This window comes from Alligator mississippiensis, chromosome 5, assembly GCF_030867095.1.
Source record: "Alligator mississippiensis isolate rAllMis1 chromosome 5, rAllMis1, whole genome shotgun sequence".
NCBI classification, from domain to species: domain Eukaryota; kingdom Metazoa; phylum Chordata; order Crocodylia; family Alligatoridae; genus Alligator; species Alligator mississippiensis.
Genome location: NC_081828.1, coordinates 198,168,463 through 198,188,209, shown reverse-complemented (window position 1 = coordinate 198,188,209; position 19,747 = coordinate 198,168,463). Strand labels below are relative to the sequence as shown.

The window sequence follows — 19,747 nt, the reverse complement described above, 5'->3', positions numbered from 1 at the left end:
TCTGTCTGCAGTCACAGTAATGAATGTAGTATAGATAAGACTTATGCAGACATAGCGTTAGTGTAGACATAGCCATAGCATTCAGATTTCAAAGCTACTGCTAACCTGTCTTAAAAATATTTACATATTCTTGACTGGGGGTTTGTATTATAAGTCCTAGCCAGGGTGATAAGAATCTGAATTTTACCCATGCCAAACAAATTAAACTTCAAATCATGAGCAACGCATGCCCCCAGAGGCTGGAGAGGCATGGCAACTGCCCACAGGTGGCGGTGGCAATAGCGAGTGGGAAGCCCCCACAGGTGGCCATGGTGGTGTTGGCAGGGTGGGGGCGGCAGTGTATGCCAAGTGGCGACCGCCCACAGGCACCACCAGCAACATTGGCAGCACTTGTCAGGGGGTGCACTGATAATCTCAGGGGGTGCACATGAACCCCCTTTGCATCACCAATGCTTCAAATGCAGACCAAATGTAGAATCATTTGCCAGAACTTTGTGGTTCAAATGAAATGGAAGTCATCCTCACAATCAAAAGCTGTTTTCTAATTTCAAAACAAGAAAGTCCTGTTTCTGATTTGCTCAAAATACTCAACATGATAATTTAAACAAAATGCATCAGCTTAAAACCTCCTATAGATTGCAACTTTGCTCTTGGGGTCATCAGTAGCACATAAGCCTCTCCACCATATCAATGTCATCCTTTGTATTCCTGGTAGGATCCCCCATGATACAAAGGTAGAGAGCAAGGTTTCCAAACCAATAGCTATCTAAGAGTAAACCTCAATGGCAGAGCAGGCAGATGAAGAAAGAATACTTCATAATGGCTTCTCAGGCCACTGAATTAAAATTACCTTCCTGCAAAGTATTGTGTGGTTGCTGGTGTGCAAAGGTATACACACATTAAAAGACAACATGTAAAGATGTCTTCCCTCAATGGTAGATCCTATGGTGCTAGACAAGTGGCAACAAGGGTAGGTGCTAATGAGTACTGGAAGCCCCTAGGCACAGACCTATACAGAGGCAATGACTGTAAGGTAGTTATTCTGTAGTTGAAACTGAAACTGGAGTAGTTTGGCAGCTGCAATCATGACTGAGCAGGCCTATGCAGCCTGCTCACCCCATATGGGAAGTGGGCTAGAAAAGGTCTCGTTTCACCTGACTAGAAACCTGCATTCAGTGAGCTCACTCCATCTGTAGTCCAAATCAAGTCTGCAACTTGGAATATCTATATCCTGATGGATAACTCTAGTGAGTGACAAGAGCGGAGGACAACACTTGTGGCCAAAGAACCTACACAATTTGAGATTGATATTGCTGTACTTCGCGAGTCCAGATATGCAAGAGAGGGGCAGCTCAGAAAGCATTGTGATGCCTACACTTATTTTTTTTAGAAAGGAAAGTCTGAAAAAGATAGATTAGATCAACTGCACAACTGGGAGAGAGTCAGGCAAGCTTTTGAATGCAAGACATTCTTCAGGTGAAACCTGATTTCAGCCACTGAAGCTCCAGACACCATTTGCTGCTGCATGTCAGGCTGGGGCCAAAGCCACCCTGTGTTCCATGCCCTGGGCTGGACTGAGGCCAGAGCTACTAGGGACAGCAAGTGGCAAGAGGGAGCATAGGCTGCAAGATGCAGTTAGCAGGGTAGAGGCTGCAGGGGGGTGCAGAAGCTGCAAGAGGAGGGCACAAAGGCTGCAAGGGGAGGCAGCAGGATATTAAGGCAATGCAGGAGCAGGCACCAGGGTATGCAGACACGAGAGTGGGAGCAGTGACAGGGGTGGCAAAAAGGAGGAACCAAGGGGAAGCACTTGGCCCCAGACACTTAGACCCCACACTGCCTGCCCCCCCCACACACACTGCTGCTTTTCCTGATGTAGTGGCGGGGGTGGGAGAATGGGGGGGGGATTTAAGATAACCTTCCAAGAATTGTAACATTTTTAAATAAATTTTCCACGTACAGGTCATTGGGTGGGGGGGGGTTGCGGGGAAGTAATCTTAAATTCAAAGCTGTTTTGGATTCTGGTGAACACAGTATATTTCGCCATTTTACATAAGCAGAAATCCAACTGCAAATTTGGATTTTCAAATATAATTGAAAATCTAGCTGCGATTTTTTTTTCCCCCCAAGGAAGTAAAAAACATCCTTGGTCAAATTCACAAACCAGAAGTAATATATTAAAAAATTGGACAGGCTTCACAAAAATTGCTGTTCCCTTACTTTTTGGTATGAGAATACTTGGACTGATTTATGTTGAAAGAGTATAAAATGTATAGTTTTTATACAAACATCAGAGTCACGTGTGATTGATTTTTTTCACTGAAACTTAAAACTCAATATGAAACTTTAGGCTACTAAATTAACATATGTCAAATCTGACAAAATTATTTATGCAAAGCCTGAAATATAATTAGGGTTTGCACAGCCAAAGGGGTGAATATGTTCAAGATTTTTACAGTAGACATAAAAAGTATATGCTTACATGTCCATTATTAGGAGGAGAGGAAAATCTGTTAACAGTTAAGGAGTTTATTGTACTGCATATACTTGTGATAATAGAGTTAACATTACAAAGATGTTTCACTACAATTCAGTCTTTTCTTAATGACTACTCTGAAAAGAGGCCATTCAGAAACTGCATTACAAAGTCCTATATTTGCTGTGACTCAATAATGTATGGTTTGACTATTCTGAGCCTTCAAATATGGGAGGGTTTAGGGGGAATTTTGCCTGCCCTAACAATGAAGTGAGAGTTCTGAAAGTCAAGCTGGATTTTTCTCCTCTCGTTCATCATTGCTGATAATAAAGGATCAACTTGAACTGCATCTGAGAAATTCAGTTGTGTAGTTACATGCAGTTATAATGGAAAGGACCATAAAAAAAATCTGGTTGTGATGCACAAAATGCAGACTTCATCATTGTTTTGGCAACACCCTACTTGTTGCTTCCAAACCAGTACTAACAGACACAATTGTCTTGAAACGGACAATTTCCCCCAATAATTTGATATTATAAATTGATTTATTATGTGATATTGAATAATTGTCATTAACATTCACATCAGGTAAAAGGAACAGCTTTGTCAGCATCCACACTACTGCCCACAATACTGTTTGTCCTGCTAAATTCCTGTTTGATTGGACTATTGACTCCCAATAAACAAAGAGTACATTCAACTTGGTCCAGCAGCAGGATGGAAGAGAGTGATTTATGATAACTAATATATATATGGGTTTTTTTGATTAATGAAAGGAAAAATGAGATATTACCTGCGAGTGTCCAGATCACTCCATGGTCACTTTATACTTCTTGTCTGTTTGGGCTATGCAGAGCTAATAGCAAGCATAGAATCATAAAAAAATAAGTTTGGAAGGGACCTCAGGAGATTATCTATGTCCAGCCCCCAACTCAAAATAGGAACTTCCCCATCTACATCATCCCAGCCAAGGCTTTGTCTCGCCATGTCTTAAAAACCTCCAAGGATGGAGAGTCCACAACCCCTCTGGGTAACCTGTTCCAGTGCTTTACTGTTCGCCTAATGAAAAAGGTTTCCTAATATCTAATCTAAACTTCCCTTGCTGCAGCTTGAAACCATTGCTCTTTTTCTGTTATCTGCCACCACTGAGAACAGTCTAGCTCCACCCTCTTTGGACCAACCCCTAAGGTACATGAAGGCAACTATTAAATCCTCTCTGTCTTCTCTTCTCCAAATTACATAAGGCCAGTTCCCTCAGCCTCTCCTCATAAATCATGTGCCCCAGCCCCTTAGCCATTTTCATTGCCTTCTGCTGCACTCCCTCCAATTTTTCCACATTCCTTCTGTAGTGGAGCACCCAAAACTGAACACAGTACTCCAAATGTGGCCTTACCAGTGCTGAATAGAAGGGAATAATCACTTCCCTTGATCTGCTGACAGTGCTCTGACTAATGCATCCTAGTACGCCTTTAGCTTTCTTTGCAAAAAGGGTATACTATTGGCTCATATTCAGGTTATTGTCTGCTGTAACCCTAAGGTCATTTTCTGCAGAACAGCTGCTTAGACAGTCAATTCCCAGCCCGTACCAGTGCATGGGATTGTTCCACTGTGACTGCGGGACTTAGCATTTCCCCTTATTGAACCTCATGAAATTTCTTGTGGCCCAATCCTCCAATTTATCTAGGTCACTCTGAATCCTAGCCTGCTCCTCCCAGCTTGGTATCATCTTCACTCTTACTGAGTGTACACTCCATTCCCTCTTCCCAATCATTGAAGAAGATATTGAACAAGACCAGCCCCAGGACAGACCTCTGGGACACTCCATTTGATACAAACTGCCAATTAGGCATTGAACTATTGATTACTACCTGATGAGTCTGACCATCCAGCCAGTTTTCTATCCACTTAACAGTCCATTCATCCAACCTGCACTTCCTTACTTTCCTTGCAAGAATCTTGTGGGAGACTGTATCAAAAGCCTTGCTGAAGTCAAGGTATATCAGTCCACTGCTCTCCCCACATCCACAGAGCCAGTCATCTCATCATGGAAGGCAATCAGGTTGGTCAGGCATGACTTACCCCTGGTTAATCCAAGCTGACTATTCCTAATCACCTTCTTCTCCTCCAAGTGCTTAGAAATGGATTCCTTGAGGACCTGCTTCAAGATTTTTCCAGGGACTGAGCTGATTCTGACCCATCTATAGTTCCCTGGATCCTCCTCCTTCCCTTTCTTAAAGATGGGCACTATATATGCCCTTTTGCAATCATCAAGGACCTCTCCCAAGCATCACAAATTTTCAAAGATGATAGCCAGAGGCTCTGCAATCACATCAGCCAACTCTAAATAGTCCCTAACCCAGGGACAGGCAAGTTCAGGCCATGGGCCAGTTCAGGCCTATGAAGGACTCCATTTCCCAGCAGCCCTTGCCCACATCGCTTCAGCGCATCTCCATGGAGACCCCAGGAGTGGAGGGGTCGTGACGCTGTGGGACCAGGAGCTCCACAGACACCAGTCCAAGTAGTGTGAGCCTGGGTGGGGAGCTGCTCCAGGGCTCAGATCTTGTGGTGGAGAAAGCATGGGCCGGAGCCAGGGCAGAGCCGCGATCCACTTCTTGCATGCCCCTGCAGCAGTGGACCACAGCTCTGCCCCAGCTCTAGCCCATGCTGTCACCACTACAAGATCCCAGCCCTGGCCCCACACCCACTCCCCATCCAGCCACGTGCCTTGCCAGCACCGTGTGAGTCAGTCTCCCTGGAGACCTTGGCCCACACTGTCACGTCTCCGCTGATCCTGGGGTCTCCACAGAGATCAGCAAAAGCAACACCAGCAGGGGCCAGGCTGCTGGGAAAGAGTCCAGCCGCCGGCCAGATCTGCCATTTAATCCACCCCCACCTTAATCTATTCTTTTGCCGCTGCTCACCTCCTCCCCAAACTGTGCTGCCCAGTGCAGCAGTCTGGGAGCTGACCTTGCCTGTGAAGACGGAGGTGAAAAAGGCACTGAGCACTTCAGCCTTTTCTGAATCACCCGAATAGGTTGCTTCCCCCATTCAGTAAGGGACCCACGCTTGTCCTGATCTTCCTTTTATTGCTGACATACTTGTAGTAACCCTTTTTATTATTAAAATATATATAGTACCACATTAAGAGCAAAATCACAGAGACTGGCTAACTCCCAAAATTAAAATGTTTTAAGGCATAAAACAACCTCTAAATGAGGAAATTGAGAATAAATTCCCCAATGAGCAGGTTATTCCAGAATTGTCTATTATGGAAATTCTTGCAATATGTCCTGAAGCATGAGATTGTAGTTCAGGATAATGGATTAGCTAGACTGCTAGTGTGGCACATTCTATGTCATGATAAAACAGACTCCAAAACATTACACCAGGCAGTCTTGTGTATTTCTCTGTATTTTCCATTATAAAAACAACACAGTTTAAAACTAAACACTCATTTCTATTCCATAGACAGACTTTATTTTTTTTTTTAACATTTTAGCGGTGTACCTAATAAAAGATATTAATTCTTTTTCCAAAGCCTGCTAAAGCTGGAAAACATAAAATTGTAAAATTCAGCATAGTTCTCATTTTCAGAAGATTACTACACACCAAAGGAAAAAAAAAAAGCAATAACTACCCGTCCCTCTTTCTTAGCTCTAACTGGAGTGTCACTAGGAAATGTTACCTTTTCAGCAGTATTTAATGACAGTTTGTGTGGCCAACCCAAACGAGTAATCAGTAATTTTAAAAAAGCTTATTATTATCCTGACAAAATGCTATAGAGGTGTACGTGACTCACTTTTGGATACTGTAGTCATGGAATAAAGAAAAGAAGCCAAAGCAGTAGTTAATGTCTGCAAGCTAATCCCGCAATATTAATTACTGAAGATATGTGCATGACATGGTGTTCATTTGTTTCTCAGTGTGAGCTATCTTATCTGCCATTACCGAATAGCTGATTAGTGAAGACAGCCTCCAGACGTTCTTCGATCCTACATTGTTTGTGTCACTGACAGTAAATAGAAAAGACCACTTTCCCCTTACATGGGCTTCATTTTAAAACAGATTTGTATATTTCTATCCTTGTTTCCTTCCTTCATGTTACTTCACAGATCCTCACTAATAGAGACAGCTAAACAGAATCTAACTTGGCTAGACAAAAGAGGCAGTTACCAACCAAATGTCATGCAATCTACTTATGAAATATTAATAATATCACTGCCTAACATTCAAGCCTTGAATAAAGCCCCCAAAATTGTGAGACTGGATTAAAACTCATGAGATTTCTAATAAATAAATTACAAAGGAGATATTTTTCTTTTGAGTCTTGAATGTGCATTTAGGTCATATTTTCAAATATTTTTCATTTAAAAATGTCAAAGCCGGATGTTTCAGCATTTTCTTTAAGTTTTTCCAAATATTTTTCAAAACAGAAAATTTGTCAAAACAACCTTACTAACAAGCTGTCTTGATTAATCATCATTTTCCAATGAAACGTTTGTTTGCTTTAAAAAAAAATGAAATTCCAGCCATGCTCTGTTGTAGTTCAGAAAGGCATGTCAGAGCTCCATCAAATCAGTGAGATCTATGATAGTACTTCACCCTCATTTGCTTTACTGAAGTTCACTGTTTATTTATAGTACTAGGTCCACATAACATGGAAGAGGCATCTTGTTTATTTCTTAGTAGCAGGGGCAAATTTAGTCCACTTCTTTTAACTGAAGTGTTAAAATTGTATAGTGACCAACTGAGATCATAAATTAAATCTACACTTAAGTACATTTTTATTGCGTTAGTAGTAGCAGCCCCAGCAATTTATTCTGTATCATACCTGTAAGATTCCAACAGTTTCTGGAGATTGTTAGAGTGAATTAAAACAAAGATTTTTATAATAGATTTCCACCCTCATTGTAGAAAATATCAAGCTGAGCAAATACATTATTAGCCTAGTGTAAGTTTAAGTGGGTACTTAATAAAGCAGTGCAGGCTCCTCAAAGATCATGGCAGGCTTATAATTATAATTTAGTTTGAATTCAAAGCCTCCTGTGATTTTCTATGGTATTTCTGCATTTTTTGTGCGAGATAAAATGGGTGACATTGTGGGACAGATTATTAAAAAAAATACAGGCACATTTGCATGCCATAAACTTTGTTCATCATAGCTCTTATGCATGATTTTACTGTTCACATATATGCAAATACATTCATTAAATATATAAAAAATTAATTACGTACCTGTTTAGTCACTTGTTTTCATAGTCAAAGGGCTTGATTCACAAGAGAATTTAGGCATTGTGATACCAATGGTGCCTAAATGCTTGACTTTAAACACTTCAGTGCTCCAAGTGAATTTAGACACAGGTTTGAGAGAAGCATACAGGAATGTCCTATAATGACCACAGTTTCTGCAAATATCTATTTTTTCCTAAGTATGGTGGAAAGTGGACAGTGCTAGCAAGAAACTACAATAATGGCAATAGATGTTGAAAAAAAAAAATTGTCCTTCCCAGGCAAACCCAACATTTGACCTGGCTGAGTGGACACTATTCAAGGCCCTCAAGTATATAAAAAGGGAGTGTTGTATAAAATTTGTCCCATGGCAAATTAGCATAAGGATCAAGACTTCTCTGAAAGAGATGGGAAGGGGGAAGCTTGCCCAGAGATTAAATTAAAAAATGAAGATTTGGAATTAAATACGTTTATTAGCAAGATTATCAACTGGTACAAATTGTTATGGCTCTACCCGCTTTCAACTTCCACCAGCTGAGAATCCAGTCAATACAATTATCTCAGTGAAAAATACTATATGAATTTACCATCTCTAAAAATAGCTATCCTGTGCATTGCATCTAGAATGAATGTTGTACTAAGAAATAGAACCCACTTGTAATAAGCTCTGAAACTCAGACATTTAATCGCATGTATTTTTACTTAGACCTGTATTGACTGAGCCCAATGGTCTATTTAACCTGGTACCTCACACCCAGTAATGGTTCAGATAAAATTGGAAGAGAAACCCAAGTTCCCCATACCCCCTTAATACAGCTTGCTATTTGAATAAAACCTATGCCATGAGGAGTAGCGGGGGTTAGGATGACCCCATCTATATTTTTCATCTGTCTTGAATGAAATGTAAGGATTTGTGGTCTGTGGGCCACATTCATCTTTGATTTAAGCTGGCTTCCCGTAGTCACTAATGGTAGAACAAGGGAAGATTGTGACCAGTTAGTAAGAGACATGAGAAAAGCAGTACAGCTGGAGTAGCTGGCAGTAGCTGGGAATGTAAAACACCTGAAGCAGCTAGAGAGACAGCTGGCACCACAGCTCCTGGGCTAGGGACAGAAGTTACACACAAACTGGTTTAAGTGATCAGAAACCGGTTTAAACCTGTAACAGAACAGAAGCTCAGTGCATATAAACTGGTTTCCAAATGGCCAAAACTGGTTCATAATAAACCTGGTTGAATGTAGTATCAGACTTCCCTGATTTAGGTCAAACCAGTTTATGGAACTTCTGTCTCAGACCCTTTCCTGGTTCAAGTTATATCACAGTCCCACAGCATCCCAGCATGCTTTGCAGTCCTGGTCTGTGCTGTCTGCTCCAGCAGAGCAGGGTTGGCCCTGCCTCTCTGCTCCCTAGCCAGAGCAGTGACAGCTGGCTGACAAGGGGGTGGAGGTGGGACACCCAGTTGGTGCAGCCCTGTCTGCCTAGCAGGGGCGAAGCAGCCCTTGCCAGACTTTTCCCCACTGCAGTGATGGGGATTGGAGCTTAGGAGGAGGAAAGGGAATTAAACCCTCTGCCTCCCCTCTCCCACCTGCACAGGACCCCAGCCCAGGTCTGCCTGGCTTTCTCCCTCCCCAATCGCTGCTCTAGAAGCCTTGGCAGATGAAGGAGGGGTAAGGAGGGGGATACTGGGCATGGGAACCCCAGCTGCAGTGTGCCCAGCTTTCCCCCTGCTCACTGGAGTACCTGTGCCCACGCCGGAAAGGGGAGACAGGGGAGTATAATCCCCCTCCCTGCCGCTCCTTCACCTCCTCCTGGCCACATCCCCCCACTTAGGGGACAAACCTGGCAAGGGTGGCTTCTCTCTTCCCCCTCCAGGCACACCCCAGCTGCTCTGCAGGCTAGGGTTGGGGTTGAAACCTCTCCTCAGTCATACTCAGTGGCCTGCCAGGTCCTGGCCATGCCCCATCAGGTCAGCTTCCCTCCAGCCTTGTGGCTGCTGCAGAAGGGAGGACTTGTTTTAATGCCCCCCCCCCCTCGGCTTCTAGCCTGAACCCCTGCAGGCACGTGACTGCATTTCTTGAATCAAAAGTGAATGTCTACTCGCTTGCAATCAGTTTAAGCTACAGAGTTTAGGCTAATCCACAACAACTGAATTAATTCAGGCTCAGGCCTTTTGAATGTCTGTACTTAGCCCTGTGGAAACCCAGAGGTCAACCAGGACATGTAATCACATTAGATGATAACTGTGAAAATAATCATTACCATCTTTCAGAGATCTGTTAAGTCTCAATTTTCCATAGTTTTCCTGCTTGCTCCTCACTGTGCTTGAGGAAGTATATCTTGTAGTAGGGCCAGACAGCTGTAGTTATGATGGTCCAGGGCATACACAAGAAGCAAGGGATTTTTTGGATATCTTTTATAGGACCAACAGTATATAGTTGGGAGAGTAGTTTGACAAGCTTTCAGACTAAAAGTACCTTCGTATCTTTCCTATAGTCATAGGGAAGTAACCAATGGAATTGCAGATAGTATTCTCGCAGAAACATATCGTATTTGTATGAAATGAACAAAGTCATTTAACCACAAATATTTGAAGTCGTTTAACTTTTAGGATGCGTGTACAAACCGGAGAACCAACCTATGCACCAAATAACACTTTTCCAAGCTCAGGTATTCTTTTATAAACATTTCAACATATATCAAATATATACCAGCTCTAGCACATCTAACACCCCTACTGAATTCAGGTTGCTCTGTCTGTCTCTCTCAGGCCGTGTCTATACTACAAATTTCTTCTGCCTGGCAGCAACAACCCCAAGTATGCCATGTTACTCCAAGCATGTTAGCTGTATTTATGCAGTGCTTCCAGCATGCTGATTAGTGCTGATGAGTGAAGAGTCTAATTAGCTCACGCCCATGTGAATTATCCCACCTAGAGTACTAGACAGAGAGAGCTGTACTGTTTCTTGTTCAGGAAGCAGCTTTATGGCATGCCTGCTGGGTTTAGGAACTTTCCTGGTTGAACATCAGGGGTCAACATTAGGGGTCTACTTTGCCTGATGGAGCAGGCAAAGTTGATTTCAGGGTCTTAAGGTTCCTTTTGACAGCCCCTGATCTCATACAAAATGATTCATTCAATGGAGTGAATATATAAGAAAGTGTTATTAAAAATTATCATTATGAATATTGCTAGCAAATAAAGACTAACGTAATAGATATCTAGATATACTTTTATGATCCAAGCAGAAATAAGTAGCCTTATAACTTATAATATCTAACTCTTAAAATCATACAAATTACTAACAGGTGGCCAGCCTCTTAGGGAGATCTTACCCAAATTCAGAGACCAAGTTTAAAAGGCGTTGGATCTTCATTACATCTGCAGCTGGGAAACTCAACAAACTATGCCAGAGGAACCCATCTTAGAGCACTGAGCCCCCTTACAACCTCTTCCTCCAACAAAGGCTTACAACAATTATGGGCTCCACAATTCAAAAAGGATGTGGAAAAACTTGAGAGAGTCCAGAGGAGATCCATGCACATGATCAGAGGAAAAGAGAACAGGTCTTATAAAGACAGGCTGAGAGCCACGAGACTCTTCAGCCTGGAAAAGTGCAGGCTCAGGAGTGACCTGGTGGCTGCCTATAAGTATATAAAGGGGTCTGCATCAGGATCTAAGGGAACACCTGTTCACCAGATCATCCCAAGGGATGACAAGGTCAAATAGTCACAAACTACTCCAAGACCATCTTAGGCTGGACATAAGGAAAAACTTCTTTATTGTCCATGCCCCCTAGGCCTGGAATAGACTCCCTCCAAAAGTGGTTCAAGCACCTACTCTGGGCTCTTTTAAGAAACATTTGGACATTTATCTTGCTGGGATCCTTTGACCCTAGCTAACTTCCTGCTCCTGGGGTAGGGGGCCGGACTCGATGGTCTTCTGAGGTCCCTTCCAGCCTTAATGTCTATGAAATCTATAAAACATTACTGGATAAAAACATCTTTAACAAATATAGTAACAAAATGATTCCATTATTCCAGATTCTGGATGTGGTGTGATGGGGTAGAAAGGTCACATGTGGAGGCTGCCACTGCCACCCACCACCCTGTACTGATGCTGCTCTGCACCTGGATGAAATGTCTACCTTGCGCTGCTGCTGTTCTGTATCTGGCTGCTGCCACCACCCATTCCCCACTCATCCCCACCCCCCGCTCCACATCCAGCTGAAAACCAATTGCCTCAAGTAACTGGCATTTTTAGATACCCAGCACCCCCCATTCCCCACTTGTGCTGAAAAACAGGGCTTTTACTGTAATCCCTGTACTTGTTTCCATTACATAGGGAAGTGGACTATAGCTGATACATGTGATGCCTAGAGCCCAAATCACCTTAGAGACAGTTTACTCTATTAAATGTATTATAAATTAGTCCTCATGCGACTTGCCCATTATCACAGAAGTTGATATCATCTGAACCTGTCTCTTGGGATTCTGTAAACTGGCTATGTTGGTCTAGAGACAGAAAGGAGCATCATTTTTCTTAATTCCTCTTTTTGAGAACCAGTACCCTTTAATTTTGTTCTATTTTGTTAAAAACCCCAAGACTACTCATACCTACCTCTTACCTCTTAGTTTCATAAGATTCTCTGGTAAGACAAGACTTACCCTGAGAACAGCCAGATTCTTTGCAAGTTTCTTGGACATTAAGATAAATAGACAAAAAAAATTCCCCCTCTATGTGACACTAGTCAGGCCACAGTTGGAGTACTGCATCCAGTTCTGGGCACCGCACGTCAGGAGGGATGTGGACAGCATTGAGAGGGTCCAAAGGAGGGCCACTCGCATGATCTGGGCACAGCAGGGCAGGCCCTACGAGGCGAGGCTAAGGGACCTTAATCTGTTCAGCCTTCACAAGAGAAGGCTGAGAGGGGATCTGGTGGCCATCTATAAACTTACTAGTGGGGGCCAGCAGGGAATGGGAGAGACCTTGTACCCCCGAGTGCCTCCTGGAGTAACAAGGAATAACAGCCATAAGTTGTTAGAGAGTAGGTTCAGACTAGACATCAGGAGGCACTACTTCATAGTCAGGGCGGCTGGGATCTGGAACCAACTTCCAAGGGAAGTGGTGCTAGCTCCTACCGTGGGTGTCTTTAAGTGGAGGCTTGGCGATTACCTAGCTGGGGTCATTTGAGCCCAGTTTTCTCTCCTGCCCAGGGCAGGGGGTTGGACTAGAAGATCTGTAAGGTTGGAAGGGACCTTGCATCTATGAATCTATGAATCCTGTAAAAGCTATAAAAGTCCACGATCAATGCATGAAAAATGTTTGAAAATGTATCTTGTTCTAAATACGTTAATTGCTTTTCCTTTGGTAAAAGCTTGTTATTAGAGAAAGACCCATCAAAACACAGACTAGCAAAGTTGACAAGTATATCAAAACAGATCTACTAGTTGCAAAAGTTCACTAAAAAGTTGTGTAGATCAGCCTGACAAACAGCTGTGATTTCAGAAATAATTGTAATGTTAACTTATGCAAAAACCTATGCTTCAGTCATACAAAATTATTAGTTTCAAAACAGGAGTAACCTTGTAGAATAATATGGCTTTTCTCATATAAGAGGTCAGGCCACATGGGCTAATAGTCTCTTTAGGGCATAAAATCTATAAAACAATTATTTTCCTGTTACATAGATTCATAGATGTTAGGGTCGGAAGGGACTTCAATAGATCATCGAGTCCGACCCCCTGCATAGGCAGGAAAGAGTGCTGGGTCTAGATGACCCCAGCTAGATGCCTATCTAACCTCCTCTTGAAGACCCCCAGGGTAGGTGAGAGCACCACCTCCCTTGGGAGCCCGTTCCAGACCTTGGCCACTCGAACTGTGAAGAAGTTCCTCCTAATGTCCAATCTAAATCTGCTCTCTGCTAGCTTGTGGCCATTGTTTCTTGTAACCCCAGGGGCGCCTTGGTGAATAAAACCTCACCAATTCCCTTCTGTGCCCCCGTGATGAACTTATAGGCAGCCACAAGGTCGCCTCTCAACCTTCTCTTGCGGAGGCTGAAAAGGTCCAGTTTCTCTAGTCTCTCCTCGTAGGGCTTGGCCTGCAAGCCCTTAACCATACGAGTGGCCCTTCTCTGGACCCTCTCCAGGTTATCCGCATCCCTCTTGACGTGCGGTGCCCAGAATTGCACGCAGTACTCCAACTGTGGTCTGACCAGCGCCTGATAGAGGGGAAGTATCACCTCTTTGGATCTATTCGTCATGCATCTGCTGATGCACGATAAAGTGCCATTGGCTTTTCTGATGGCTTTGTCACACTGCCGACTCGTGTTCATCTTGGAGTCCACTAGGACTCCAAGATCCCTTTCCACTTCTGTGGCACCCAGCAAGTCATTTCTTAGGCAGTAGGTATGCTGGACATTTTTCCTCCCTAGGTGCAGCACTTTGCATTTCTCCTTGTTGAACTGCATTCTGTTGTTTTCTGCCCATTTGTCCAACCTGTCCAGGTCTGCTTGCAGCTGTTCCCTGCCCTCCGGCTTGTCCACTTCTCCCCACAGTTTTGTGTCATCCGCAAACTTGGACAGAGTACACTTCACTCCCTCATCCAAGTTGCTGATGAAGACATTAAAGATTATCGGTCCAGGGACCGAGCCCTGCGGGACCCCACTGCCCACACCCTTCCAGGTCAAAACCGACCCACCCACCACGAAAGCCTCCTATCTTCTCCCCTCCCCTATCTTTTGTCTGAGTATTTATACAAGGTGAATCCTGACCCTCTAAAATCAGCAACAAAATTCTGATCGACTGTAGTGAAACCTTAGTTTTTCTCTGTTTGTGTGAGACTATGGACAGATTTCACATTTGTCTAGTGAGGTCCATGTCTTTTTTCCCCGGGACAAACCCTGAAAAAGGTTCATGGGATAAGAAGTGCTAGCAATTTGTCCTGGAATATTGCAAAAAGTGTGCCTGAATGGTTGATCCAGAATTCCATTAATGAATCATTGGCTAAAGAGCAGCAGTGCATTCAGCTGCTCACTAACCCCCGAGAAGGGCATTTATGTACATGCCAGTCCTGAGACTTTTGTTCTGAGACAAACAGAGGCACACCAGGCCTCAGGACAAAAAAAAAAAAAAAAAAGCTATTTTCTTATCCCAGTGACTGGGATCTTTCTGGCATAGGATGTAATCATTGTTATTGGTTTAAATAATTCATAGTAAAGCAAGGCCTTATTCTGTTTGAGATTCTGTTTGACCACATAGAAATACCACATAATAATCTATCACATAGAGGTTCGGGTAACAGGTAAATTATAAGAAATGTTAAAGATCCATTTCAGAATGTATTCCAAAGTGTGGTCAATATAATTGATATTGGTTGCAGTGCTTGAAACATTTAACTTGAGTGATGTAATGCAACCAAATATGCATAAAGATGGTTTAAAATAAGAGCTCTGAAAGCCTGCGATTTGTGACTTTTGTTAAGAAAAGTCACTACTATGCTACTACAATACTATCCAGGGAAATAGTAAGGAAAAGGAGGGCAATTGTATTGGGTTACTCAGGAAAAAAAGATTCTTACCTGGTTATAGAATTCACAGAATGAAGTTAAATGCATCCCAAATGTGTGGATTTTGCAAGCAGCCCACAGTAAATATCTGTAACATGAATTAATATTATTAAACTATGATGCCAAACTATGAATCCAAAGGGATCCCATATGATCATTCAGTCTAACCTCCTCTACAGCAAAGGCTATAGGTGTGTCTTGAATTAAATTTGTTTTAATCAGAGCAACTCTATTAGAAAAAATCCAATTTTAATTTAACATCACCAATGTGTCAGATTGTGGTACTGTTTTGTGATACTTCTATAATAATCATGTTTTGTAATATTTCCAAGATAATGATGCTTGCCTTATCCCAGATTAGATGTTGTTATTCATTTGGAAAAAAAAAATATGAGTTCACTTTGACCTGGACAAGACTTGGAAGTAATGTCCTGTTATTAAAAAGGACCATCAAAAGTGCAACTGATGTAAAAAAAAAAAAAAAAAAAAAAAAAAAAAGCACATTAAAGCACCATTACATTTACACTTTATCACCTGAAAAACCTCCTGTTATCCCCGTCTCCCAGGAAAAACATAAAAAGAGACTTATTAAAAAAGAAAAAACCATTCTGCATATACAGGAGGAGGCCAGACAAAGAAAAACAAAATCACTAAGTGTCAGCCAAAAAACAACATGGCCTCCTGGCTAATTCACCCTTGGTCTAGGCATCCTAACACAAGGACTGCGTACACTGTAATACAGCTAACTGATAAATGCTGCTTTGTTTATATGTAACCTCTGCTTGCACTCTTTCTCCTTAAACAGGTGAAATCCCTCCACCAAGAGCTGAGCCAGGTTCACATCTTTGAGAGGGGCTAGAAAAATAGCCTAGGGAGTTCAGGGTCTGAAAGGCCTGGTCTTCAAGTCCAAGAAGCCTGTGGCAGACTTCAGGGGACTAGCAGTCCCAAACAAAAGCCTCTCTGTGAAACCCCTGACAGCTAGCAATAGAGAATCCCTTGCAGGCCCTGGTAAACTATTTCCTTTTCACATTTGCCCTTTTGCCCACAGCATTGCTAAATTCCTATATTCTTGGTCTTACTTGCCATTTCCCACAGTAAATCTCCGATTGTTTGCTTGAACCCAGCTCACTATGCAGTCCAGCTCACTGTTTATCACTGACCTGTCTTCCTCGTTATTTCCCCAAGCTCAAATTGTCATGTCAAACTTTATCAGGGAAGATTTTAATCTTTTCTTCCAGTCCATTGATAAAAAAGTTAAAAGCTATAAGTCCAAGAATCAGTCCCCCAAGGAACCAAACTAGAAACATACCTGTTTGATAATGATTTCCCACTTATAGTTACATTTAGAGAACTGTCAGCTACCCAATTTTAATGCGTGTCAAATATGGCATGTTAATTGTGCATTGTTCTAGTTTTTCTCTCTTTTTTAAGATCAATATGCATTTCCAAGTCAAATGCTATGAAGAGAATGAAAGAATTAAACAGGGTGAATTGACATATAGATTACTTTAACTTGGACTGGGAATATCATCCTGTCTTTAAGCAACAAGTCTCTGCCATTTTTGTTTAAAATGTAGAGACCAGCTTATCTTTCATCTCAATATCCTTTTTTGGAATACAGGTTTCCCTTGCCAACCACAGGGGTTGGGTTCCTGAAAGTGCCCATGGTTGGCAAAACTGTGATTGGCCACACAGTATTTTCCAGCTATACCTCCCACTTCTCTGAAGCGTGGATACTCAAAACTGTGGTTGGCAAGGGAAACCTGTATCCCTAATTAGGAAATGGGATATCTTCATTTACTTTTTAAATAAAGTTCCCATTAGTTTGTCAGATTTCTACATGTAAAGCAATTTCAAAATGTATCCTTTTTGAATCAGAGACTACAGAGTATATGTCCTATAGTCCTGAAAAGACATTTACATTAAAAAGGTTAATTTTATATAATTAAATTATTATAAAATATGATATTTCATATTATTACAATACCAAAGCATTGATGGAAGCTAGGGCATGATCAGAAAGTGTTATGCTCTCACTTCTGCAGTATACATTTGCATATTTATTTCAGTCTTTCCCTATTTGAGTATGTGTGTGTGTATTTAAGCATATTTCATGTATACACACATGCACACACATTCATGCACAAACCATATTTATGTTCACAATCAAGAGAATGAATTATGCCTGGAAAAATTAACTGAAATCTTTTTCATACGGAAGTTATCTCTGGCAACTCACAAGCTTTAGTCTTATTATCTCTATCTTTCATCTTCTTCTCTTTGATTACTGGAGACTTTTTAATCTCTGTATTTTTTTAATGAGTGAAGTACAGTTGAAGACCTCTTCAGTGCCAGAAGTGTTTTACTTATTCTGTGAAATTGTCCCAAAGGTCACAAATATGACACCTCCTGGATTATTAGGTGCATATTTAGTGAAATTTAAATTACTACTTCTAAAAGTAACAAGGGCTCAATGCTAAGTCTTCCCTTTTCACCCTTTTTAGGAGACATGCATTGAACGCAATTATTTTATATAATTGCTAACTCTTTCTGGAGTTACAAGAAAGAAACAACTACTACCCCATTTTTTGGAGATTTTTTTTATTAATGTAGAAACTCTATCTACGTACACTTGTGTTCTTTTAGACATTTTATTTTATAATGAAACTTGAGGGCTCTAAATTTAAAGATTTTTTGTTGTAGTCTCTACTTTGGTGATACTGCAGACAGTTCAGTAACTTTGACCTTTATTTTCATAAGCAGAGAGATAGAGTTAGCCACTGTAGTCTGAAGGAAGTAGCAGGCAAAGTATATTTGCACTTTACAGACTAACCAAAGTATAGACAGACAGCAGACAACCAAATCAAAGTAGTAAGTAAAGTGTTATATCTATCTATCTAGATAAAATATGTAATTTTATCTCTTATCTATATCTACATCTATAGCTATATATGAGAGAAAGAGAGAGAGTAAAAACTCTTGTGTAATCAAAGAAAGGAAGATGAAAGATTTAAATAATGGAACTAAAGCTTGCGAATTGCCGTATATAGTTCTATTATCTAAATCTTTTATCTTCCCTACTTTGATTACAGGAGATTTTAATCTCTGTATTTCATATATGTATCTACTTTAGTTAGCTACTTTGGTTGCTTATCTGCACCCACCCACCTACCTACTTTGGTTAGTCTATGAGATGCAAATCTACCCTGCCTTCAAATGTATTTCCCTAGTCCCTGGTTATTTTTCCCTGAAGCCAAATTTTGTATTAGATGTCACATTATTGACAAGTCATTAATGTTAAATGAGATCTTTTAAAGTTTCTAAGTGACTTAGGAGCATCAACCCCATTGACTTTCTGTAGGACAGATGCTTATAAATTACTTGCAAATCTCAACCATTGAGTAGCTGGACCAGGCCCCAGGAGCAGTCATGATACCTCCTTGTGACCATTTAACTCCTGCTCTACTCCAGCCCCACTCCATTTTCTTTTTGCCAGCCAGGTGTGATGAAATTATTTTCTTGTCAAAAGGGAGACTGTCCTAGGGTCCAAGAATGAGCTCTCGTCTGTTCTTTGGCCAGCAGTTCCCTCCCATGCCCAGCTGACCCTAAATCTGACAGGGGTGAAGTGGGAACCCTCCTGGCCCTGTCAGTCTCTCAGGGTACCAGTTTCCCCAAGGGCTTTTTTGTGGCCTCCTTCCACACCTACAACCACATCCATGCCTCGCAAATGTCACTTGGTCAGAATTTGCCTTCCTATATGGCCTTCAGCTTTCTTAGCCTTAGTCAACAGGTTACTCTGGCTGTTGACTGGTAGCCTAGGCCTACTGGCTCTGGCCTGGCCCTTCAGTCTCAGCCTCTTTTCCGCCTCCAGCTGCCTCTTTTGCCTTCTCTGGGCTCAGGCTCTGGCTTCAGTCTCACATCCTTGCCCCTGGGAAGGGGTCAAAACCTGGCATCCCTGTGGCCTCCTTTCCACCCCTGCAGCCACACAGCCATAGAGTCATAGAGAAGTAGTGCTGGAAGGCACCTCCAGAGTTCATCTATTCCAACCCCCTGCCTGAGGCAGGATCATCCCTATCCAAACCACCAACTTACAACCATAATCTAAATGCTACGTACGATCTACATAAGGTATTCTAAGTAAGGTCCTCCGATGTCCATTACAAAGCAAAAAGGAAAAAAATCCCAACTGAAAGTTCTTCCTCTGCTTCAGGGTGATGGACATAGTTGTTACCCTGGTTTCACCCCATGGGCCTTCTGCTTAAACCACCCATAAACAAAAAGGGAAAACAGCAACAAAACTTTCTCCTACTTCTGGGGTTATTTGCAGCATGCATTCAGGGCTTCTTTCCCTCCAGCAGGGACCATCCTGAGCTCCCGTGATCAGGGCTGCACTGTTTCTCCAGCCTGAGGGCAAACCTATTTACCCCTGATTTTGTGCCCTGCCCCTTCCAGCTTAGCTGGCCTGAGCACAGGGGCTGTTCACT

The 19,747-nt window shown here is 42.1% G+C and overlaps 1 long non-coding RNA gene across 2 annotated transcripts in view; it reads right to left on the bottom strand.

The window, feature by feature from the left end:
• Positions 1 to 19,747, bottom strand: part of LOC106740212 (uncharacterized) — a 275,315-nt gene that overhangs the window by 18,211 nt on the left and 237,357 nt on the right. For both annotated transcript variants that reach the window (XR_009462707.1, XR_009462710.1), the window contains one exon: positions 15,276 to 15,351. This is a non-coding gene — a long non-coding RNA (uncharacterized LOC106740212). The remainder of the gene's footprint in view (positions 1 to 15,275; positions 15,352 to 19,747) is intronic.